The sequence below is a fragment of the Protopterus annectens genome, chromosome 13.part0 (genome assembly GCF_019279795.1).
Source record: "Protopterus annectens isolate FY-2018-M chromosome 13.part0, PAN1.0, whole genome shotgun sequence".
Classification (NCBI taxonomy): domain Eukaryota; kingdom Metazoa; phylum Chordata; order Ceratodontiformes; family Protopteridae; genus Protopterus; species Protopterus annectens.
In genome coordinates, this window is record NC_056747.1 from 120,038,148 (window position 1) to 120,064,132 (window position 25,985).

The 25,985-nt window shown below is 38.5% G+C and overlaps 1 protein-coding gene across 1 annotated transcript in view; it reads right to left on the reverse strand.

Annotated features, from left to right (window-relative positions):
* Positions 1-25,985, reverse strand: part of LOC122787841 (protein transport protein Sec24-like CEF) — a 110,625-nt gene that overhangs the window by 19,031 nt on the left and 65,609 nt on the right. Inside the window, exons 4-5 of the mRNA XM_044054757.1 lie at positions 22,079-22,141; positions 11,657-11,762 (exon numbers count right to left, since the gene is read on the reverse strand). The gene's annotated coding sequence lies outside the window, so the exon portion shown is untranslated. The remainder of the gene's footprint in view (positions 1-11,656; positions 11,763-22,078; positions 22,142-25,985) is intronic.

The following is a 25,985-nucleotide window of genomic DNA, read 5'->3' on the forward strand; positions in this document are numbered from 1 at the left end:
AAAACTCAAAACAGAACAACCCTAAATGTTTTGGACAACAATATATAATCTGCTTAAACCAGGCAAACTGTCTCAGCCTAACCCTTCTACTACAGACACTGATTAAATCATAGCTACCGAGTTTAACATGCATTTGTCAAAGCAGCAACATCTCTGATCAGCCAACATTCTAGGACCTCCTCCTCAATCCTCCCCACCACAACTCTACCAAACTGGGATTTTTTTCATTTCTATGGCTACGGACAAAATATTCCTGCTTAAACTTAAACCAGATATGCTAGCAGTTGATAACCTCCTAGCTGAATATATAAAACACACTGCAAGTGCCCACATATCCGGTGTCCATGCTCATAAATAGGTCCATATAAGAAGCTTACATCCCACAAATATGGAAGTAATCCTACATTTGGCCCTTGCACAAAGAAAGACACTTCTCTGAACTAACTACAGGTTACACTGCTTTTCCTCCACTCCAAAATCCTTGAAAGATGCATACATACCCAATTCTACAGCACCTTATGGATAATAACCTACTCTGTCCTCAACAAGATGGCTTTCACCCTAACCATAGTGCTACAACTGCTTTAACAAGCTTCCTGAACACTATCAATCATCATAGAAATTAAGATAACGTCGTCTCCACTCTGTTCTTAGAGCTGTCCAAAACCTTCAACACAGTGTCCATTGACACCTTCTACAAATATTCTTTAACCTAGGCATCTTCATTTCTATGATCACCTGGTACTGTGGCTAGCTGACAGGCAGAAGTCAGTGATATGACACAACACCTACTCATCCTTACAGTGAATGTTGCGGCAGCCCAAGGCTCCATACTCAGTGTGAATGTTGGGGTATCCCAAGGCTCCACATTCAGCCCATTACTATATTTATAAATGATATTTCCTCAGCTGTAACCCATGCTTTCTTAGCCCAATACACAGATGACTCCAGCTTGATCTGTGCAGCATATAGGAACTACACTTCATAACATAACAGTCTTTCTCTGCAATAGAGTCATGACTAAACCACTTCCAACTCCAACTGGATCCTAAAAAAAATACAATTCTATTTGTTACCAAGTTACACTCGAGACATCAAGCAGCTATTATCCATTACATCAGCTAACAATACTATAACTGAGCTAGTCGCTCATACTAAACGACTAGGCATCATCACTGATAAAAAACTAAACTTTGACCTCCACTTTCAGGATGCCATTAAAAAGGATCATCAAAAAATGTTCACGATATATTGAGCAAAGCCGTTCCTTACTAACATTGGTAGGAAAACCACAGCCTTGGCTTACTTAGTTTCCAGACTCCTTTATGTTCACATTTTTACTAACCTACAAACCACTCAGCTATCTAAAATTGAGTAATGTTACAGTAAGATTTCCAAATTTGTCACCATCATACAAAACAAATAGCATCACTGCACAGCAAACAACTCATATGGCTACAGCTGTTGCATCAACTTACTTTTACACAATTAACAATTGTCCACAATCTGCTATACCAAACAGTTAAATGTCCTCCCCTAAAACAACTCTGTTAAATTATTCTGTCCCAATATGTACGGAAAGCACCCCGGCTGTGCAGGGCTACAGTGCCTTACATATGTTCAGACCACAAACTAACCATGAAAAAAAACAAAGAAGCAGGTGTATCCATCTGCATTAAGAATAAGTACACCTCCAGACTAGCCAAACAGTATGACTGTCTTGAGCTATTCCATGTCCAATTAACTATAGGCAAAGCCCCCTACTACATCATAAGTGGGTGTAGGTCCCCCACCATGAAACAAGAAAAGCATACCACATACCTGGACTTACTGGAGTCACTTGCCATACAGCCCAACACTATACTCATGAGTGATTTTAATTATCCTACCATTGACTGTGAAGCATGCATGACCAAAAACATGCTGGCTGAGAGGTTGTTGAACTTTGTCAATGCAAGTGCTCTAGAATAGCTAGTCAGCACACCCAGAAGAGCCTGACATGACTATGTCCTGGACATAGTACTCTTTAACATGGGACAGCATTGCACCCCCCACCCATGCAATATCCTCCCTGGTAAGATAGGACCATAAATCAGTCTCATTTGATGTAATTGTAAGACCAGATTCCCCATCAAGCTCAAAAACGCTTAGACATTTTTCAGAGACAAATTAATTCCTACTAAGAGATGATATAGGAAGTTTCAAAGCCCCCTTGAATGCAGATAACATGGACTCCTATGCACAGGTGTACACCAATTCCCTGTATAACCAGTTAAGCAGTTGTATAGAATCAGCTGTACCTGACTGGATTAAAACCAGGTCTTGCCAAAAATCTTGCTGAAAAAACAAGCCACCCTGATGGACCCCTAGTATAAACTAGGTATAGGAAAAGAGAAAGACACTAATGTCCAAGAACAAGAAGGAACTGGCTCAGCAGACGAAGAAATCCCTCCCTAGCTTAAATGAACAAATTAGAGATCCTGTCAAGTCCTCCAAATCTAATTACAAAGTAAAATAGCCTCCCTAGCTGAGGATAATCACAAGGCATTCTTTAACCATGCCAAAAATCTAAAAGGGAATACCCAGCTATGCTCTGAACTGGTTGTGGATGGCACCGCCCATACTCAACTGGAGGTAATAGCCAACCTGGTAGCTGACAGATTTGGAGAAAACTTCACCCCCCCTTGTCCCCTGCACTCATTCCCCAAAGTATTTCTGCCACCATTCCTCAGCCTATTATCTCAAGAGAGCAGGTCATCTCAGTTCTCTCCAAGGCCAAAAAGACAGCATAAATGGGACCAGACAACATCCCAGATTGACTACTTTTACACAACTTAAAACATAACCTAGCAGACCCATTTGGATCCCTGTTTAACCACAGCTTGCAAACTGGCTATGTTACAGCGGAATGGAGGACAACAGTAGTAATCCCTCTGCACAAAGGGAGACCATCAAGTGAACCTGGGAATTATAGGCCCATAAGCTTGACTAGCCTCAGCTGCAAGGCCATGGAAATAATCATTATGGACCTTATTAACAAGGACATAGGTAATCTCCAAACTCTGGATCCAACCCAGTTTGGATTTATTAAAGGTAGATCATGCTTGTTAAACATGTTTGACTTCTTCAAGAAAGTCACAAAAGCCCTGGACAAGGGAAAGACAGTGCATACCACCTATCTTAACCTAGCCAAGGTATCTAACACAATCCCCCACTTGGGTATTATAGAGAAACTCTCCCAGTTGGGAAATAGCACCTACATTACCAGATGCGTAGCCAACTGTCTCACTGACAGGATAAATACTGTCAAAGTGGATGACCTCACCTCTAACAAAAGACCAGTCACCAGTGGCGCACCACAGGGTTCTGTGCTGGGCCCATTACTGTTTGGAATTTATTTCTCAGAAGTCCAGGAAAACTTGGATGGCCTGTGGCTGACCAAGTTCACTGATGATTGCAAAGTGGGAGCAATCATCGAGTCCCCAGTTATGTCAATATACTACAGGCAGTGTTAATGCAGACAAATGATTGGTGCCAATGCCATGAGTTAAACTAAATGCGTTATTATTCCCTTTGGAAAAGTTGGCATCACTGCTAATTACATTATAGACAGCACACACTTAAGAGTAGACCCAGTGGTACATGATCTGGGTACTCAGGTTGACAGCAATCTGAACTTTGACCATCACGTATCCATAATAGTAAGGAAATCCTTCTATGCAGCACATCTTATAAACAAAAACACTGCATCTAGATCTAAGGGTGTTATAATTCCATTATACTTGGCTTTCACCAGACCAATAATTGAGTATGATGCTCCCTTTTGGATGTACCTCACCAGACACCTGCAACAACTGGGCAGACCACAGAGGTTTCTCACCAAGAAATTACACGGTACAAAAAATAAGTCTTACATGGAAAGATTGAAAGCCATGTCACTGTATTCTGTCTCCATCAGGTTGCTAAGGGGAGATATGTGCCTGATTTACATGGAAATGCTACACATTCATAAATCAAACTGCACAAAGGTCATTCACTCCAGGGATCTTAACCTAGCCTCTGACAAGAACAGGTCATGCTGGAGAGATAGATATATCTCCCAGAGACTGCCACTTCTCTGGAAAAAGCTTCCAGTTCATGTGAAACAGAGCCCCTTCCTGACGCTCTTCAAACGCAATCTAGATCAATGGATGGGTGACTGCAAATTCACACCTGGATGGCACCCATATCCCTCCTAGACAGAGGAAGTCGGTATTAACTACCATAGACCCATACCTTTGTGAACTTCACTCACCTAACCACTGACAATTGTGGCAACTCAGGATAAATATGGCTCTAGGGTCATTAGCCTAGTAACCTTCTTTGAACCTATGAACCTATGAAACTGTAAAGGTCTTGAATGGGGATATATTACTTCATTGGCAAGTATGGACTGCTTATGGTAAGGACAGATCTGGATTTAGGGTGGCAAGGTGTGCAGTTCCCCCACCAATTGAGAGATGAGCATGAGGTGCCAGCTACCAATGTCTGGAATGTTCTCCGAATGTGCTATGCTATAAATAAGGCAATATCTTTCCTTTGTAAATATGTACAGTACATATCTGTCAAAGATGGTGTTAGAAACACCAAAGCTGTTTCAGCAGTCCTGCAAAGGTTCGAGAGAGTCTGCTGATAATAAGATTTCTAGCAGGGAGTATGAGATCTGTACAGACTCAGGATCAAGCTCAGCTTAGGAATGTTAAAGGACAGTGATCCATATGGCTGAAGCCCTATGTGAGGGCTCAAATGTGCTGATCATATCTCAAGATTATTTTTTTCCTGAAAGGTTCAGGGTCAGCTCAAAGGCATTGATGAATGTTTGTTTTCACAATTAAAGCTACCTTCTTATCAGTGGTCACCTAAGAAGATGGTCCTAAAAGGAATAGTCTCTTCTGCCTATTGTTAATGCAGGCAAGCTCAGGCTCATCTCTGCCTCACATTTTGGAAGTGGCAGGGTGCCACGGGATGTTTGTCATGAGTTATATAGTATAACCATTCCTGACTGGTTGTGACTTTCCTCTAGCATCCATTTCTGATGTTGTTTGGAATAATCCCGGAGGTAGGGGTCACTGTTAATAAAGGCTAAACTAAGGTAGCACAAGCTTTGATGGGGGGAAGGGGCTGATTTTCACTAAATGAGAGTATCTGACAGTTTTTGCAATTTTTATGATGAGGTTTTCATGCTCTGCATAAGCTAAAGGAGGGTAAGAGGGTGCAAAAAGTAAAAGAAAATCCTTCTTGGGGATCTTTATTCTTTTTCTGTGTCAAGACCCAGTTCAAATTTTATGATCTTATGGGATGCAGGTCAGGTTTATAGCTTTATGATATAACCCTGCTGTTCTGGGCTTCCCTCACACTGCTGCATTCACTTAGTGGATGAAGGTCGAGAATTTAATGTTGTAGTAAGTCCAGTCCCCTATAAACTTGCATGATCTGAATGGATATAGGTCAGGGTCATAGTCTTATGCTATATACTCAGTCCCCTATAACATCTATGATTGCATGGGATACATATCAGGGTTATTGTTTTACCCAATGTACTAGCATGGGAGACATTATAAAATTCCTACCTCATTTGCATTAGTCTTTTGCGCAAGCATTAATATGAATCTTGTATATATGTAAATATTTTTTATGGTTTAACTTTTTCATTCATTCATCACTGACTGATAGCTTGCTTGATCCATTTCAGATTTGCAGTGAATTGACAATTTACCCCAGCAGTGAGTGCATAAAGGTCAGAGGAACCAGTCCCAGATAGGATGTCTGTATGTCCCAGGTGGATGCAGATACTCATACATGGCACATTCACCTGCAGACAGTTTGGAGAATGCATAATTTCTTTGGGATGAAGGAGGAAACCAGAACAGCCACTGAATGCCCAGATGGTCAGAGAAAGGATATGCAATCTCCTAACAGAAGGCATCGTGGACAAAACAAAATAAAAAATCAACCTTGAAAAGCAAGGAGTGTAAGCAACAACATTAACTGCTCAAACATTGTAATCTTCTTTTTTCTTGTTGAATAAAAATAGAAACATTATTTTGAAGAAAGAAAAGAAGGAAAAATATTGTGTTTGTCAAAGTGGAGGCACTAGCAGTAATGAAAAATCACAGTGTATAGGATATTACAAGGAAACACAGAAAGAAAAAAAGCACACAGCTGCCAAAGTGAAAGGAAACAGTACACTGATTCAGAAAAAAGGAAAAGTCCAGACTGAGAAAAGTGCAACCAGTAGTCAACAAGGAAGGTACATGTTTAACAGATGCATAGGAGAGTGAAAACAGACCAAAAACACTTTCTGAAGGTTAAAAATTGACAGGGTGAGTGAAAACATAAGATGAAATAGGAAGGCTGCTAAATAAATATATCTTAGAAGTCTCAGTGGTAGAGTGAGGGATTTATCATGTTCTTAGAGTAGATTTTTCAGCACAAGAGGGGTGATCCTAGCCTCCTCATAAAAGAAATGCTTATGAAGGAACTCCAAAGACTGAAAGCTGATAAGCAATGGAGCTTAATAAGATAATAATGCACCTTCAATAGCTGAGGTGAGAATGAATGACACCATTAACAACATTTCTTTATTAAATTGTGGGAGGAAGGTAAGGATCATATGTAATTCCCCTTCCTAACAGTTGGAGTAGGACAGTGGCTAAAAACTAATTACTTGTCAGTGTGGCTTTAGTCAGAAAAAGATGATCATGTTTTTGCTGAAAGCAACAATTTTCAATATTTGGAAAGCTACTAGCCACATCACCAACCAAGGTAAATTGTCCCTGAGTATGGATATCCAAAGCAATAGGCTAGAAAGGGGTTATAGACACAGCCTAGAAAAGACTTTAGCAAGTCTTTGCCATGTCCTCCACAAAAGGTTAATAAATAAGACACACTCAGAGCTGATGACAGAGACTTAGCATGACTAAACCGAAGGCTAGTCAGAAGGGCACAAAGGTTAATAATGGATGGAATTCGGCCAGATGAAAGGATGGCTACTGGGAAGGGTACCTAAATGGTCAGTGCTGCAGCTTCTACTTTTTATTCTCTATGTAAGTGACAATATAGAACATCTGTTATGAAAAGTAAGTAAGTATGTTGATGACACAAAGACTTATAAGGAGATAAAAAGGAACTTCATTAAATTGTAGGAGTTGTCTGTAGTTGCATCTTGCAAATCATGAGACCTGTGTTCTGGGCGTGCCTAGACTTCTACCAGAAAATGTTAAATGTATAAAAGTTAACATCACACAAGGAAGCATTACTCCATAAAATAGCAAATCAAGTAAAATAAATAAACAAATTCATTAATTAATTAAAATAAAATAAATAAATAAATAAAACAGGGTCTGCTTTAACACATGGGGGGTATACACCCCCAGACCTCCACGTGTCTAGATATACTGACTTTTAGATTGCACAGCCATTAAAGTAAAAATAAACTTCCTTACTCCAGAGTTTTACTGTATCTATGATTTCACTTGCAAAGGTTAAGCTAACATGGGAGGTGATTAAAAATGGGTCACTATTCCCATTTCATGCTCAGTCTGTGTATTCAAACCTAGGTATTCTGAAAATTTTACATATTTAAAACATTAGCTATTAAGAATTGTTTTTGTTTTTATTTTGGATCATTCAAACTAGAAAAGGATAAAAGTCAAAGAATATGTGCATTTGTGCTTACTCTATATTTATAAATGTCTTAACCTAAACTCAGTATTACATTAGCATGTGAATGTATTACATGTGCACGTATATATTTGTTATAGTATTGTAGTTTAACCATGTGAATTTCATTGTTTGTGCCTTGATGACTGAGTCATGGCTGACAAGCTTCCTTGGACCCATTTATTTACTGAAGTATCAAATGTAATAAATAAATAAATAAGTACATCTGATCTCAAAAGAATAATAGAAGCATAATGTACTAGTCAAAATATTGATTACTTGTGTCTGTGCTTGGTGTTGGCGGGTGGTCTGCTCTACACTGTACAGTTCAATACAGCTTATGTTTTTTTTCTAGTATGGGGGGATGCTGTGTTTACTTTAACTAGGGGAGGCTCATGTTCTTTACTCTGATTTGAGGAAGGTTCTATGTGACAGAGTCTGAGACCAAATAGTCTAAAACATGAACACTTAAATTTATTGCAAAAAATGCAAAATAAATGCCTCTGGGAAGCAATTGCACCTGAAAGGGAAAACACAACTAGAGGAAATGCAGTAAAATCAAACCATGTGACAATGCAGCAAAGAAGACTGAATGGATACTGGGGGTACACAAGAACACGCAGTATAAAAGAAGAGATGCAGTCATTAGTTTCTTTGCAGACACCTAATAGGACCTCTTCCAGACTATTGTGTGCATTTCTGGAGACCCCATCTACATAATAATATCAAAACGGTTAGGGAAAGTCACAGGAGGGCAGCAAAAATGGCACACACTCCACAGCAGAAGGCAAATAAGAATCAGTAATAAAGGGCTTAATATGCACAATCATGAAGAAAGGAGGCAGATGTGAGAGAGCATGGAAACACTTCAATACCATAAATGAGCCCATGGAGCCCAAATGGATACAATACTTAAAACACACAGAGGGTTAAGGCTGTGAGATGTAGCTAATGGGGTACAGGGTTTGATTTTCTCAGCCCTTGTTTGCCCACTGTGTGACCCTAAGCAAGACGTGAAGCAGACAATGCTTTGGAGCAAATGGGAATTTGGGCTTGGCTCATATGATACCCTTGGACTGCAAGCCTAATTACTACCCAAGAACTAGAAGGCATAGTCTGAAGATAAACGGTGAAAACTTAGGTGAAGTAAAAGGAAACATTTGTCTTCACAGAACTGAAGAATGCATGGACTAGACTGTCCATTTCTTAAAAGGGTAGGGAGACAATAAGTTACTGATTAAGTAGCAGCTGATGCTTAAAGCGTCTTCTGTGTAGAGAAACAAGTACATTACATGTATCATCAAAATCGGTACTTCTGAAGTACAGTACATGTCATCAAAATCAGTACTTCTGAAGTACATTACGTGTGTCATAAAAATTTGTACTTCTGAAGTACATTACACATATCATCAAAATCTGTACTTCTGAAGTACATTACGTGTCTTCAAAATCTGTACTTCTTATGAACAGTGCGTGGGTCATCAAAATCTGTACTTCTGAAGTACATTACGTGTATCATCAAAATCTGTACTTCTGAAGTACATTACGTGTCTTCAAAATCTGTACTTCTTATGAACAGTGCATGGGTCATCAAAATCTGTACTTCTGAAGTACATTACGTGTGTCATCAAAATCTGTACTTCTGAAGTACATTACGTGTATAATCAAAATCTGTACTTCTGAAGTACATTACGCGTATAATCAAAATCTGTACTTCTGAAGTACATTACATGTATCATTAAAATCTGTACTTCTGAAGTACATTACGTGTGTCATCAAAATCTATACTTCTGAAGTACATTACTTGTGTCATCAAAATCTGTACTTCTGACATTGAGAGGTTGGAAGAATGGTCAGAAGGTTGCATTTAAGACTAAATAAAAAAGATAGGTAAAGGAATCTGCTTGATAAAGCAAAGCCTATGATAAAGTTTGTAGAATAAGAGAAGAAGTCTGAGTAGATCTAAAGACAAACTAAAACTGAGCTGAGGTGCTCTTACCTCATGACCTTTAAAAAAGAGGGCAGTAAGGAGTGTTAGGGCACTCTTAGATGGTGGGATCACAAAAAGAAAGGACCAACTGTTGTTTTGGTTTTCCCTATGTATTTTCACTACTACATTCCCTGAGTGGATGAAGGTTGAGAATTTACTGTTGTGATAACTTTCACTGCAATGTATTGTATTGTACTGTGCAAGCTGTTGGTGCATTTTTTGGGGTTTTTCTCCCTTTCTTCACTGTGATGTGACCGTAGACTTGTGATATATGATTTTTGGGAGGTGTGGGGGCTTGACCCCAAGTTTAAGAGGTGCAGGGGGACTTTTTTCACATCCCTTGAAATTTTTTTCTGTGTTTTTTATGTTTTTTCACCATTTTTGGCATGCGGTTTGTGATAAATGGTGAGCTGATAAAACTTGCTTTATATTTGCTTAGGGAAACTGTTGTTCTGTACAGTTAGTAAGACTCAAACTGAAATACCATGTGAGCTGTACGAACAGTTATTGTAGGCATGTAATATCCTAGTACTATGAGAAACTGTGTGTGTGTGTGTGTGTGTGTGTGTGTGTGTGTGTGTGTGTGTGTGTGTGTGTGTGTGTGTGTGTGTGTGTATGTGCGTGTGTGTGTAAGTCTCTGCTTGCAGAGGGCAGTGTCCCTGCATGCTGAACTTTATTATTCAAAAAGCCCACTGCATGTCAAGGAAAGTGAGACTCTCAACTGCAGCAACTTGCCAACAAAACACAGTCTCTAACATTAGGAATTCCTTTTTTTTTTTTTGCATCCCTTTAGGTCTTAGCCTGATAGCTCCACTACCTGCATGCAGTCAGTGTATTTGTTCCATGGGGGCAAACGCTGAGCATTTCTGACCCATTTATTTCTGTCTGGGGAGGCCAGTCAGCCAATTTGTTCCACTGGTACTACAGGGAGACCTACCCTCTCCCCATAGGGTACCTCCCTCTCCTTGGCAGGTGCCTGCACTCCACTACATGTTGCCATCACCAGGTGTGTACCTCCACATGCTAGATCTTGGGGTATGTGCTTCTGCACAATGGGGGTGGGTGGTCTAGTGCTTTGTAGATGTAACACCCAGTGATTCCACTAGGTGTCATCCAAGTGATGAGCCAAAGCCCTCTCTCCTCCCTCTCCTGGGATGGTCAAGCCAACGATGGCAGCTTACTCCTATCCCTTCCCTGCCAGCTCCTACACATTGCTTAAACATAAGTCATCTGTGTCATAGACAGGGTCTTAACCGTCTATGCCACAAAGCTAGATAGGGATAGCATCTTTTAATGTTGTAGATATCAGCAAACCCAAGTGCCAAAAATCAGTCTTCAAAGAATAGAAACATAACCCAAAGATACTGGGGTGATGCTTTCATTCACCAAAGTGGTGTAGAAAGACAATGGGATACAGTATGAAAAGAAATTGAGGCTGTTAATGGATAATTTGGAGAAATATTTCATCACATAGATAATGGGGCTGATGGGGAATGGTACATATCTTACTAAGGACATTGCCCATAAATACCAGCCAGAGAACTCAAAAAAGATATGACAGAGCAAATCTAGTGTAGAGTAAAAAATTCTAGACTGAACTGATATTTAGTAATGATCATTTACTTAGCCAAATAAGACTGAATGAGCCAAGCAGCCCTCATCTGTTGTCATATGTGTGATAGCTTATGTTTTTATATGGTTTATACCTCAGGAATGGATTTCTTTTTACTAAAGTATAAACAGGATTCTCTACCTGCAATACATTTGAATAAAACTGCAATTAATATAGTTTGTAAATGACAGAACAAAAGTCTTGAGAATTCAACCTGTAATATAATGCATCTGCCACATTCCTTACCAATTATTGAGTCACCATTTCCTTTTCTACACAATGTATCTGATGCATGCTATGCCAAGAAATGCAAATAACCATGTAGCATGCAGAAATAGACCATATCCACCTACCAGGTGATAATTGCTGCAGCTGATTTGCAGGATTTGAGGCAGGTTCTGAAGCTGGAGGTATAGCAGGTGAAAATAATTCAGCACCAAGATCAATACTGGCTGATGCCTATATTAAATAAAATTATTTCAAATCAAGAAATATAATAAATAACAGTGTGACAATTATTTACACTAGAAGTCGAAACATTAAGTTTACAAATCTACTGCAACAGGTAGCAACATGGTCTGCAGTTACGTAACTCTATGATTTTGATTATACTGCCTTAAGAATATTTATTTTATTTTGTTTTAGAATTTGGTGATTGAGTAGGTGGGCTGGTCTGTTAACCCTTTTCAACCCTTACTTTGGTGCACAAGCTTGGTAAAGAATAAATTACAGTAAAATTATTACAGCATGCAATTATAGTACAAAAATTGAATAGCAAAAAACATTTAAAAATATATACATTATGTACAAGAGCAAACATTACTACATATATGCCAACCTGCCATTTTAAGTTACAGAACTAACCAATGTGAAAGGAGATATACTTGCAAGTATTGCTAAGTTTTTTCTTTTTTTTTTTTTTTTTTTTTTTGCATGTTTGAAGATTTTCTACATCTCTTTCTGGTAAACATTTCAAATGGGAAAAAAATATTCAGCTTTCTACAAGTGGTTAATCTCTGTCTTCATAGCCTGAACAAGAGATAGTTAAAGTTACAGTTCTGCAGAATTGCTAGTGGATAGTTAAAAAAAAATGACAAGTACTTTTAGAAGAGTTGTGCAGTTCTAGACAGGATGGTGTTATTATGGAGGTAAACTAAAATGGTATTGTGTAAAAGTCCAAGCAAGAGCACTTGCATATTTTATTAGCTTTCTATTACTTACTATTCAAAGAAAGTACTGAATATGCTTTTGATTTCATGTATTAGTATAAGTTATTAAAATAGATATTTGTCATCCTTTTGTAAAAGTGTAGTGTGAAAGGTTATTAAAAAGAATAAAACACAAGCATTTACAAGGCATTATAATTACAATTGAAGTATAGCTGCTCTACTGCAATTTTACAAACTGAACAGAGTTGTAGCCTGGATTTGTTAATGCTTACACTTTAGCCAGCTTTGTGCATCACCGTTAATCAAGATTCTCCATTAGCAGAACATGTTTCACCTGCAGTGAACTTCTGGTTGAAAGCTTAGCATGGGATTCTCATTAATCAAAAAGAAGATTCTTCCCTTAGAATAAGACAACGGCCACCTGTGGGGTTGCAGTATATATGGAACCTTTCCCAACTACAGACCATCTGTAAGGAATGATAACTTTATTCTGATTTCAGTACGTCTCATAACTCCTGGTTTTCTTCAAACATCCTTGTGATGTACTTTTTCTGAAATCATGTTGACTTCCTTAGTTCTGTGAATGAAGTTTTCATTCAGTGTGGGTATTGTTGACTGTTGCTGCTCTACAATAACCTTTTCTTGCAGATGCTGACACTATCTAGTAGAGGTTACACCAGTGTTTTTTTTTTTCATTTTAGAAAAAAGCAGTTTTTGACTTTTCATGTAAGCTGGGTATTGTTCAAACCCAAGTCATAGTTTTGTTCTGTTGTAGAGTTCATAGAAAGTAAGAGAGTGATCCTGGCTTATATCTGTATCCATAACTCTCAAACTGTTACCACAAAAATGTGGGCAAAGCCAAAAATACTGGGAGGACAAAGGCCTAAAAACAGAGACAGAGTTTAAATAGTGTTCTTATAAAGTTAGAAAGTTGTTATAAAAGGTTTTGCTGTCGTACACATTTTATGAAAGCTATGAAGTCTGAAAGTCAAATGTCTGTCATTATTTAGTGACTTCAATCCTCAGTGATCTGCCATGTGGAACGGACTAAAATATGAGACAGAAATGTGGACATTCTGTGAAATTCTGGACAGTTGAGAAGTAAGTCTGTAGATGAAGCATGTGCTATTTATTTGCTTGTTAACTAGGTAAGCTTACTGGCCATGTTATGTGAAACGAGGTCTGGTTTCTTTTAAAACTTGTAGGGTTGTTTCCCTCATTTGACTTAATTCCACTCTGTTATCCAAGACAGAGAACTGGAATAATTACATAACTATTTTTATTTTTATTTTATTTTTATTTTATTTTTCCATTTATTAACTGTATTGAGACACAGGTCCAACGTCTCTTTTCAGGTGCAGTCCATGCCAAAAGGACAATAAAGTGCAGACAATATATTTAGTACAGTACAATCCATTCCAAAGAAGCAGAAACACCTTGATAAAAAGTATTCTTATATAATTAGTAAAGGTTGAGTAAAAAGTGTTTCTGAATAAATTAGTCCAACATTGAACATAGATTCAAAAAGTTATAGGTTTTGGCCCAATTAGGCAAGGAAACAATATAAACTTGTTTGACTACTTATGTGCTATTGGCTCTGGTAAACTATCAACTAAGACTGAACTGTCATATTATGTTTGTATGAGTATGTCAAGTGCTCGAATTTACAAAAGTTTGAGCACATAGACATAAAAAAATGGAACTAAAAAACTGTTAAAAAAAGAAAAATAATATTTTTTTGCAGCCGGTCACGCCCCTCTGCACCCCAAGCCCACAAACCTGATGCTACATAATATACTAACTCCAAGATTGCACTACAGTGAAGAAAGGGCAAATTCCCAGTCCCCGGTGTACCACAGTCCTACAACGAGATACTAGTAAAGCTTGAAAAGTAAATTTTTTAAACTCGTTTGCCAATATTTCAAGTGCTAGATGTTTTGATAATTCGAGTGCTTGACATGAACCCATTTTATATATTATATATATATATATATATATATATATATATATATATATATATATATATGTGTGTGTGTGTGTGTGTGTAGGGGGGGTGGGGGTGGGATTACCACAGTTAGTCAAAACAGTACAATGTAATGTCAATCTACAGCAAAAATGTAAACATTGACAAAATGTTGCACATACACAGAAACATCTTCAGTGCATGCAATACTTAAACTAAAAAAACAAACAAAAACATTGATTTTTTTTTCAGGGAGCAGACCCCTTTGTATCCCCCACTAATTATATATGATAAATCCAAGCTAGCAGAAAACTGAGGAAAGAACATATTCCTTAACCCCCAAGAACTGTGTGATCTCACACACCTTTTGATCATCTCTTTAGTCACCCTCTCAACCTCTTAATGCAAGAAATATGGACAAATCCTAAAATAAATGGGGACAAAGGCCATGTAGTGATAGATATTAAATACTGTTCTTATAAACTTAGAAAGTTGCTAGAATAACAGGATTTGCATTAACATGCATTTCCTGAGGGATATGAAATCTGAAACTCATATGTATATAATTATTTAGTAAATTCAATTCTCAGTGAAATGCCAGAAAACCACAAATTTTAAGAGGAGCAGATCAAAAATATGAGACAAAAATCTGGACATTCTGCGAAAATCTGTACAGTTGAGAGGCATGTGTCGACCAATAAACTGTACAACAAAAATCGGTCTACCCATATATCTATATATCTATGACTGTATCTCTAGCTAGATAGATAGATATTGAGAAGCAGCCACATTTGTTTGCTTCTAAGAATTTTTTTTAGAAGTTTGATGAATAGCTAGAGGATTGTTGTGGCTCTAATAGTATCAAGATGGCTTTCCATACAGCAGGAGAATTTTATTAACAGATCTTTCTACTATTACAAGAATGAAAGGTGGCATATATATTGTTGTGCCTGAATTGTCTCTTGGTGAGTATGGGCTACTTCTTATTTGAAGATTAGTCATAAAAGGAGGCGGTAGTTCTCATGATTTAATTTGTAAGCCAGTTTATTCAGTGGTAAGGTTGTGCTGCCTTTTACTGGTAACTAGCTAGCTTTAACCAATGTAGTGCTGCCATATTATTAGGACAAAGTTGTATAAGTCACAAAGGGTTCAGAAAGCAGTTACTGAAAAGAAACAGTCTGAAACCACGTTGAGTACTCAGGCCAATGTGGACAGAATGAATATCAGTGAGTCAGAGATCACAACAATATTGCAGTTAAAGTGGACAGCGAGAGTAACCTCATCCGGGGTATCTCCAGCAACTCATGGCCACCTTTCACTTCAGAAAACTTGACTCATATGTCTTGCAGTCTATCAACAACTGTTGAGTCCTGTACACTTTTAACAACTTTATCCTTCCATGCAGTTAACAAGGAGAACCCAAACTGGGTGGGCAACTTACAGTAGAAATGCTTAGGTCATACATCATGATAACAAGGCACACTAACCACATGATTTAAGTACGAAAACAATGAAGAGACATTGGATGTAGGATGGTCTCACAGATGATGCATCCATTTCTCCAGCTGATTGGTACAGTGTCTGTCTATACTGCCCCTGCCCTCCTCTGTGGTGATCCATTCAGTACTCAAGTTCAGTTTTGAAAAGGTCACACCACCCCCTTTCCCAGGCAGCCAAGTGTCCAACCTCTGCTTACCTCAGGGTATTGATTTCATTCCACAGGCCCCTCACTGCACAGCTTTACATGTTAAGATGTTTCCTCCTCCACACTGGCAATCCTTAAAGATCCATATTTCCAAGTCTACCACCTGCCCCTGCTCATATACATCCATCCATCCATCCAAGCCACTTTAATAACATGCTTTTAATAATAAGCATTACTACATAATCCTGTGAGATTTTTTACTACCCACTTGGACCCACTAAAAACTCTTTCAGATCCATCTAGTTCATATATTTTACCTTACATTAAATTATCCAAGGTCTAACAAGAACAAACCTACTCTTAGGTAAACCCTGTAACTTTATGGATTGCCAACAATACCTCAGATACAGTACAAAACACCTGTACATTACGCCCACTGCAGAGATCTCAGAAAGTAGCTACTAACACACATTTCTTTTCAGCACCAGGAGAACAGAATCACCTTCCTTATGCTTCCTGGCAAAAAATGCCTTACCCGTTATTAAAAGTAGCCAATACTAATTAGACAAATATCACTTTTTTAAATTTATCCTTTGTTGACCAGGTTAGTCTCACTAGGCTAATAGCCTCTTTTCAGGGAATACCTGAGGTGGCATTTATATGGCTAGGGCAAATTTGGCCAGAGCATTGGGAATGTTTCCCTAGTCTTTTCAATAGGCGCCATGGGATCTTTTACATCCACAAGAGCTACCACCAACTCAAGCAGATGGGGCCTGGGTTTACCATCTCATTCAAAGGATGGCACACTCAGGATTGCAGCACCGCCCTTATGCTGTACTGCATGTCAGTAATCAATCTGCCAGGTGTGGGAATAGAACCCACAGCCTTCTGCATCAAACTCAATACTGCACATCTCTCTAGTCATGCCATTAAGGAAAGCAGCACACCATTTCAGTAAATGTCTTAAATATATTACTGTTTTACAAAACAAAATTCTGTCTATTGCATTCACAAAGAGACAAGCCTTTCTCCTCACAAAACCATACGGGTGAGTGACACATGAAAAAACAGAGACAGTACTTGGGTCCAGATTCCAAAAGACTCTGATTTATAGATATGGCCTTATAGTGGAGTAAGTAATTTATTCTGAGAGCAAGTCTATTGAAATTTGGCCTTTGGTTACAGTAAAAAAATCAGACAAATTTCTATGCACTTGGCAAACCTACTATAGTCTTTGAAAAAACTGCAAAAGCTGGTAAATAATGCCAAGTACTTACACATGTAAAACAGAAAAATGCACAAATTTCATTCAACAACCCCAGATGTTTATGATGGTAATTCAGTTACCTTATAGGCAAATTTACACAAAACAGCAATAACCCTTAACTAGCCTATATGAGTTAATAGGCACATTAGCCTCCTATATTGAAAGCTAAGGAACTAGATCTCAGGAATTCCTTATTCAGATGCCAAATCCCTATCACTGTTGCCTCAAATCCAACATCTCAAATGCATTTTATCATTATAAACTTAGCAGAAATCATTATACAGCTCAAATTTATGTGTTCTCACAGCTAGCCTAGTTGATGAGGCTTCTCTAGAATTAATTTTTTATTTAACATTTGTTAACCGGGAAAGTCCAACTTGGAAAAAGCCAATTTTCAACATAGGCCCGGGGAGAAACACTCCAGATGCATGTCTTTGTACGTGGGAGGAAACTGAAGCATCCGGAGAAAACTCACACGAATGCAGGGAGGACATACAGACTCCACACAGAAGGCACCCCAGCCAAGAATCAAACCAGAGAACCTCTTGCTGTGAGGTGACAATGCTACCACTGCACCACTGCACCGTCCGTTCATTATTTCATGCATATATTTAAAACATATCCTATATTTTTCCATACTGACAAGAGCATTTCCCGATCTTTAGAAATCTGGCATGGTCATACCTCTGTTGAAGCAAGCAATCCGATTACTACAGAGCACTATGGTCCTGCTAACATTTTGTGAAGTCCCCACAAAAAGTCACTGGAGAACAAGTAAGGCACTATCTGGACAAATGTAATCTGTTTCATGCTATTCAATTACACTTTTGCAATGATGACTGTACGCCCAATGTTCTGACCTGATTCATTAGTAACATCGATAATTAAATGGGGAATGATAGGCTAACAGGAATCACCTTCAACGACTTAGTCAATACTTAAGTATATCACAAAGATATTACTATAAATATACCAGCCTGGCAGAGAAGAGGGACAAAGCCCTGACTATGACTTAAGCAACTCGAGTTAAATCACCGTGTTTGACAGTATTGCTAAGGAGGATGGAGGTGCCTATGCTATGGGGACGTGGGAGAACCAGCTATGGGCTGTAATAGTCCTTTGGAGGAAGGAAATGGGCCAACAGCCGGGGGACATTTATGTTGCTAAAGAAGCTGCTGATTGGCATTACCTTCATTAAGTAAGTTTAAGGGAGCTTGTACTCTGGTGGAGGAAGGCATGGTGGCTCCCATGGTGATGGGCATCAAATGTCCCTCTACGCAGTGGAGGAAATTTATAATTATGTCCCCATTGCTGGATTATGGCAAGGGCATGAGCAACCCTCATGGTTGTCTAAACAATGGCCTTCTAGATGACCCTGAAAAATGGGTTCAAATCTGATCGGGAGGAAGGCTTGATGACTGGCAGGCAAAGGTAATAGAAAAAAGCATGCAGGTAAAGTTTTGGGTAGACTATACCAGTCACAAATACTTCCAACAATACCAAAAGAACTTTAAAATAAGAGTGCCTACCAAATTTCTAATTCTCACCCCAAACCACTCCCACCATTGGTTTAGTACTAGTAGAATTATGGACAGTTCTCTTCTCACCATCTAGTAACAAATTCCAAATGTTCTTGCTGTACTTAAGTTTCATCTTTACACAGATGACTTAGTTATCCAAGTCTCCATTTATACTAATTATACCGTGTGCTGATGGCTTTAGTAATTAGACTTGACCATAAACTTCTTAGAAACAAAATTCATACTTTAGGCACCCATAAAAGACTACTTCCCACAAACACTGTCTATCACCCCAACACAGCACCACTCAGGCAAATCTATTGAACATGTCTAAAAATACCCAAGTGTTAGGCTAAACAGCAGACAAAACAATGCTGACTGCACACATATTAAACAATATAGTACTAAGAAATGTCTACTTGCTATAACATCAATTCACCATGGAAATGGACAAATTAATGTAAAGAACAACTTAATTCCTATCATAAACTATTATCAATAATTGCTTATTTCTCAGAGTTAATAATGAAATTGCAAACATGCTCCAACAGAGTATCAGGTCAGATATTCACCTCCAAAAGCAGAGACCTACGGCCTTATCTTAACTGATTCACTACAACACTAAAGAATCCAAATGTATTCTTAATATTTCACTGCCTAGTGAGTTCAATTAATATCTTTTAAAATTATGGTATTCTATAGTATTTACTATTACTACTGAATAAGAGATTTCTTTCTTCAGAAAAACATTATGAACTCACTTACTCAGTTAAACACAATCCTCTTCCTACAAAAAGTACTTGCCAAAATCGGTTACATATTGGAAGCATGAAAATTACAAAGTGCGAACACTCAGATGAGCAAAAATGCCGCAAATCGAAGTTTGTTTTTTTTCATCGCAGTACAGTGAAGATTGGAATATTTGCCCTTTCTTCACTGTAGTGCGATCTCGGAGTTGGAATATATACATAGCTCTCAACCTTCCATCTCCAAAATGAGGAACACTAGCCCTCATAATGTGGAACAAATGGGCAAAGTGTGGAAAACATACTAATGGCTTACTAACAGCTTCAACTAATAAGGTCATAGGATGGTTAAAATATGCTGGTTTTACTTATAAAGAAGATCTTTTAATGAATTAACATGATTCATTTCTATTTATAATGGATTTCACTAAAAAAATTCCTAACACTGAATGTGTGACAGAATATTTCAATGTGGAATTTTGAGGAACTTCGAGGAACGTGAACTTTTTAAGACCCCAAATGAGGTACATTCCTTGTAATGAGGTACACTTGACAGGTATGAATATATATTTAGCGGGGGTGAGGGGGGTGAGTTGCGGCATCTTCGCACTTTCGTGCTTTCAATAGGTATCCACCAAAATCATATCTTAAAATATATGTGCCTAATACTTACTTAATTACTTTGAAGTAGCACAATCAATTAAATGAAAAATAAACCATCTTTTTACACTTTAAAATAGTTGCATCTTTGCTTTTTGTTGTAGCAGATTCACATTATTTCATTGAAGCCAATTTTACTGAAACCACTGGACCATTAGAAGAAATAAGAGTAAAACCCACTTACATGACAAAAAACACTGTTTTTTTAGGGGGAAAGATCCTCTGATTCCATTTGTAGACGATTTGCCCCCATACCTTTTATATATATATATATATATATATATATATATATATATATATATATATATATACACACACACACACACACACACACACACACACACACACACACACACACACACACTGCAGCACTATGCTGTCTCACATCTAAGCACAGATTCCAACAGAAATTAATTAAAACAAATCAGAATTGACCAGAATGCAGTTTGTTTTCAGTGAAACTGATTTTTATTATTATTGCTTCAGGATGCTGGTTTCAGTGAAATTATATTCAATGAAATGATATGATCTCCTCTGGAAACAAGGCCATGGCTGAAATGAATTCATGTAGCCCAATTCATCAGTCTTTTACTAAAATAACAAACATGCATGGACTTAGCTAGGCAGCATGCATACGTCATTATTTAGGCATGCAGTAAGCTGACCCTGGGTGCAGCCAGCTCATACGTCATTATTTAGGCATGCAGTAAGCTGTCCCTGGGTGCAGCCAGCTCGGATGTGATAGAGGTTTAAAGCGTGCGTGCAGCAGTAACGTGCTGATGTTTGTTTGTGACATTAGCCATGTTGTTGCTTGTGTGAACTGACTAGTATTAGATGCACATGTGTATATATATATATATATATATATATATATATATATATATATATATATATATGTGTGTGTGTGTCTGTGTATACATCATATGTATGCATTTATATATATCTATAAGTTCATTTTGTAATATGCATAAATATTACACCCACAGACTGAAAAGAATCCATTGGTGTTACAACAGCACTGATGGTCATTAAAAAAGTGTTTTTTGCTCACCCCATTCAACCCATATACTTCTGTGATCCTAAATATGCTAATTCTATGGTTGTTCACCAACTGGTGTAAAAGAAACCCCCCCTTACCCTCAAGAGCTGCCTACCTCCCAGTTAGTACTGAGGTAAACTTTGATGTTAGTGCAGATTCATGTTCTTGCCCAAAGTGAAGGTACATGATTAACGTTCATCAAATGGATTTCATGATCCTGCAGTCTGTCTGAGTATAGCTCCGTCTCTCTGTCTGCATGTCTATCCATGTGTTTATCTTTTTATTCCTCTTTCTTTATATCTATCTGTCTGTGTGTCTTTAATTATCTGCCTGTGTCTACCTGTCTGTCTATGTGTCTGTGTATCTATCCATCTATTTATGTCTATATGTCTGTATTTATCTGTCAATCTGCCATTCTGGCTATATGTCTGTCTATCTCCCAGTCTGTGTCATCTCTACATAAGCACACAGAGGAGTACAGATGGGTCTCTGATAATAACTCACTTGTTATCTGCTCAAGAAATATACATCAAGGAACTCACCACAAATGAAACTTTCATATCAATTTCATGAAGAAATAACTATAGGGTTATGATAGAAGAAACTCAAATTCTCTGACCACCATAGACTTGGTTATATACAGTGTAGTAATTTTTGAACCACTCATCAAGATATTGCAAATATTGTGCACTTTCTCATTAAGTATATTCATATAAAATGTATATAAAACTACTGTGATATAATGTGTTTCTGAATTAAAGCTTACCGTTTTTGTACTGACATTGGTCACAGGAGGTGCGAGGCTGAACAAGTCAAGTTCAGTGATGTCCTGAAACAAATAAAAGCACAGACAGAGCTTAACATACTGGGAGACAGATTCAGGTACTTTCATACAGGAATAATGCAAGGCACGGTGGAGTGTGTGTGTGTGTGCGTGTGTGCGTGCGTGCGTGGGTGTGTGCGTGCGTGCGTGCGTGCGTGCGTGTGTGTGTGTGTGTGTGTGTGTGTGTGTGTGTGTACATATGAATTCTAACCTTCAGTCAAAATGCACCTTGCTTTTATGTGGAGGTAGGCTTCTGCTTTATAAAATATCTACTAATCTGCTATGGCATGACAGACAGAAGACTCTATGTGACAAGATAACATTCCAGCACTACAATATATAGGAAAAAGATACATCATGCTGAATATCACTTAAAAAGTGTGACATTTTCAGCTAATCATACCCTGAAATGTCTTTAAGTATATTATAAAGCTGCACCCATACCTTTAGAACTACTCCCACTCTTTCAAAATCATACTGGCACAAGCTCCATTCATACGTTCATAGGTAGGTACTAGGCTATTGGCCCTAGGGCCTGTATAAGCCTAGCCAACAAGGTTCCCTGGCTATCGCCACCCAAGAAAATTATTTTCCTGTGCCCCTGTCAAGCAGAGCCACAGAAGTGATCCCCAGGGTGAATTCAGTGCAACAAACAACGATTGTGTATTTCACTGCAAATATAACAAGCTTCCGATCATCTCTCAGACTAGTGTTAGGATATCTTCGTATTAAACAGCCGCATTTTAGAATGAAAAAGGCAGGACCAAAGGCTATATATATCATTAAATGTCCTTTTGCATTACATTATGGCAGAATTGTTCTTCCTTGTAATAGATAATGACATTATTGTGAGTAAGAAATAAGATAATATAGTAATGGAAAGAGAAAAAAAGTAGCATATGTTTTGGAAGTAGACTAACATTTCATCTAAAATGTATGTTTACAAAAGCTCAGAATCAGAGTTTAGAATAGAGAATTATGTATATATATATATATATATATATATATATATATATATATATATTTTATTTTATTTTATTTTATTTTACATTTGTTAACCGGGATGGTCCAACTGGATACAGGTCCATTTTCAGCAGAGGCCCGGGGACAAAAGCTCCACAGTAAGTAAAATTTTACACAATATGTTAAAATACAGTATGCAAAGAATTTTCAAACAATATGTTAAAAATAGAGTATACAAAAGGGGACATAAGACCTATATTTTTATATATATATATATATATATATATATATATGTATATATATATATATATATATGTATATATATATACAGGAAAAAATATATTTTTTATTTTTTATAATAATTTTTTATCTAATAATTTTTTTATTTTATTGCTATTCTCTATCTCAAAAGCTCAGCACTTGCTCCTAAAGCATTTTTATATAGGTAAAGTACTTATATACTAAACAAAGTACTACATTAGCCTAGAATCCCCTTGAGTACCCATTTCCCTATAGGTCCCTTCTGACTCAGTTACACAGCAAACTTTTTCACTTTTTCTAGCATGTCGAAGAGTCAGTTGCTAGCGTCCTCTCCTGTTCAGCTGGTGAATCTGGGCATCTTGAGGCAATGTTACAATTGCCTCATGTACACAGACAACCCACTCCTTCTCCCACAAAACACAAATACATGTGAGAGATGCAACTATATAGCCAAACTGGAGGCTGAGCTCTCTCAAACTGGCAAGACCAGACAGGAGGAGAAGGAAACCACGCACACCACAAACCCAGTTTCACATAGAACTATCACAACTGCAAAACAAACACATAAACACACAAAGACATACTCAGAGGCACTGATCAAAAATCTACCAAAACTACAGAGGCCTCCAAAGCAGACACCCAAGCAACTGCCACCTCAAGACATAAGACATGCAACGCATAGTTCTCAGTCAGTGTGCTAAACAGTCACAGCCCTTAAGGCCAAACACAATGCCAGACACACTTGTTATAAGTGACTCCATAGTCAGACACACTGACGTCCCACTCACCAGACTGAACAAGGAAAAGATCACAGTAAGCTGCCTGTCGGGTGCTAGAATCCGCCACATAACACAAGCACTCAGGTCACTCCACAGCAAGTACAAGTATGACTCAGTCATTGTCCATGCCGGTGTGAACGACCTGAGACGTACCTCCCTGGACTACATGAAAAGAGACATAGAGGAGCTCTCAGATTATGTAGCCCAAGCCGGTATGACCCTGACCCTGAGCAGTATCCTACCCTCACCAAGAATGATGCCACAATACAGAGACAAAATGATCAGCTTTAATAATTGGCTTAATTACTGGTGTCATTCTAAGGGGATCCAATGTCTGTCTGCCTGGGATGACATGCTTGACAGGCCACGCTGCTTTGCAAGGGACGGCTTGCACCTGTCACCCCTGGGCTTCCGGATATTGGCAAAGGCTCTTGCCACCCCCATAGTGCCTTTTTTAGGCAAGGCTCAAATGATAAACCTACCACCCTAGAAAACAAAAATGGAAAAAAACTAAGGGTAATACTGCTCAATGCCAGAAGTCTAAACCTCAAGATGCACGCCCTCGAAGCCCTCTTCAGTATGGAGAACATCGATGTCTGTGCTGTGACTGAAACCTGGTTCAAGGCTCCTGAGAGCACCCCAGCACTATCAGGTTATACCTCATATCATGCGTTCCGGCCCCAAAATCCGGACCGAACCACAAAAGGAGGGGAAGTATCCATATTCATAAAGGATACCCACACCTCCAGGTTAGTGGCAACGCACGAAGCATCGGAAACCATACAGGTGCAATTAACCATAGGTAAAACTGCCCAACAGTTTGTAGCATGCTACAGACCACCCTCTCAAACTCAGGAAACCCACACAGCCTTCCTGAAGACACTGGAGAGTATGAATGTCTCTCCAAACACCATCATATTGGGTGACTTCAATTACCCAAACATAGACTGGGAACATTACTCAAGCCCCAACACCCTAGCCTAAAGGTTCCTGGAGTTCATAAACTCAAATGCTATGGAACAACTAGTCACCATTCCCACAAGAGGAGAAAATATACTAGACCTGATCATCACAAACATGGGGACAAAATGCTCCACACCGGAAGTATATCCCTCATTGGTGAGATCAGACCATAAATTAATCTCACTGGAGATCCACATCCCGCCCCCAACCCCAGCAAAAAAGACCACAGTGAAGAAATTCTCAAAAGCAAACTTCACACTTCTTAAGACTGGAGTGGTATCCTTCAAGGACCCCGAGCCAGTGGAAACCACAACCCACGCTGCTGAAACCCTTACAAATGCCTTCTACGAGCACCTCCAGGAATGTATGGATCAAGCAATCCCTAATAAAATCAAGACCCTTTCCACCAAAGGCAGGCGCCCGGTCTGGTGGACCCCAGCCATAAACAAACTCTACAACAAGAGGAGAAAGCTACTACATGACAGAGCAAAATCCCTAAAAGGGAAGGCATCTCTGATCAATACTAGCAAAAACCTACGATCACTCATAAAATCATCCAAGGCCAACTTTGAGAGAAAAATCGCTAGAGACACAAAAGACAATCATAAGGCCTTCTTTAGCTATGTTAGAAACCTGGGTGGAAACTCCCAGATATGCTCAGAATTAGTCCAAAATGATACAAAAATCACTGAACCCACAGACATTGCCAACATACTGGCAGACAGGTTCAGTGCAAATTTCTCCCTCCCTCCCCAAAAGGAGAAATATCTATCCCACCAGAGTCTAGCCTCCCAAACATCTCAGATGCCCAGGTGAGAGCTGCGCTCTCTAAAGCAAAAAACACAGCATCAATGGGACCGGACGGTGTCCCCGGCTGTGTGCTA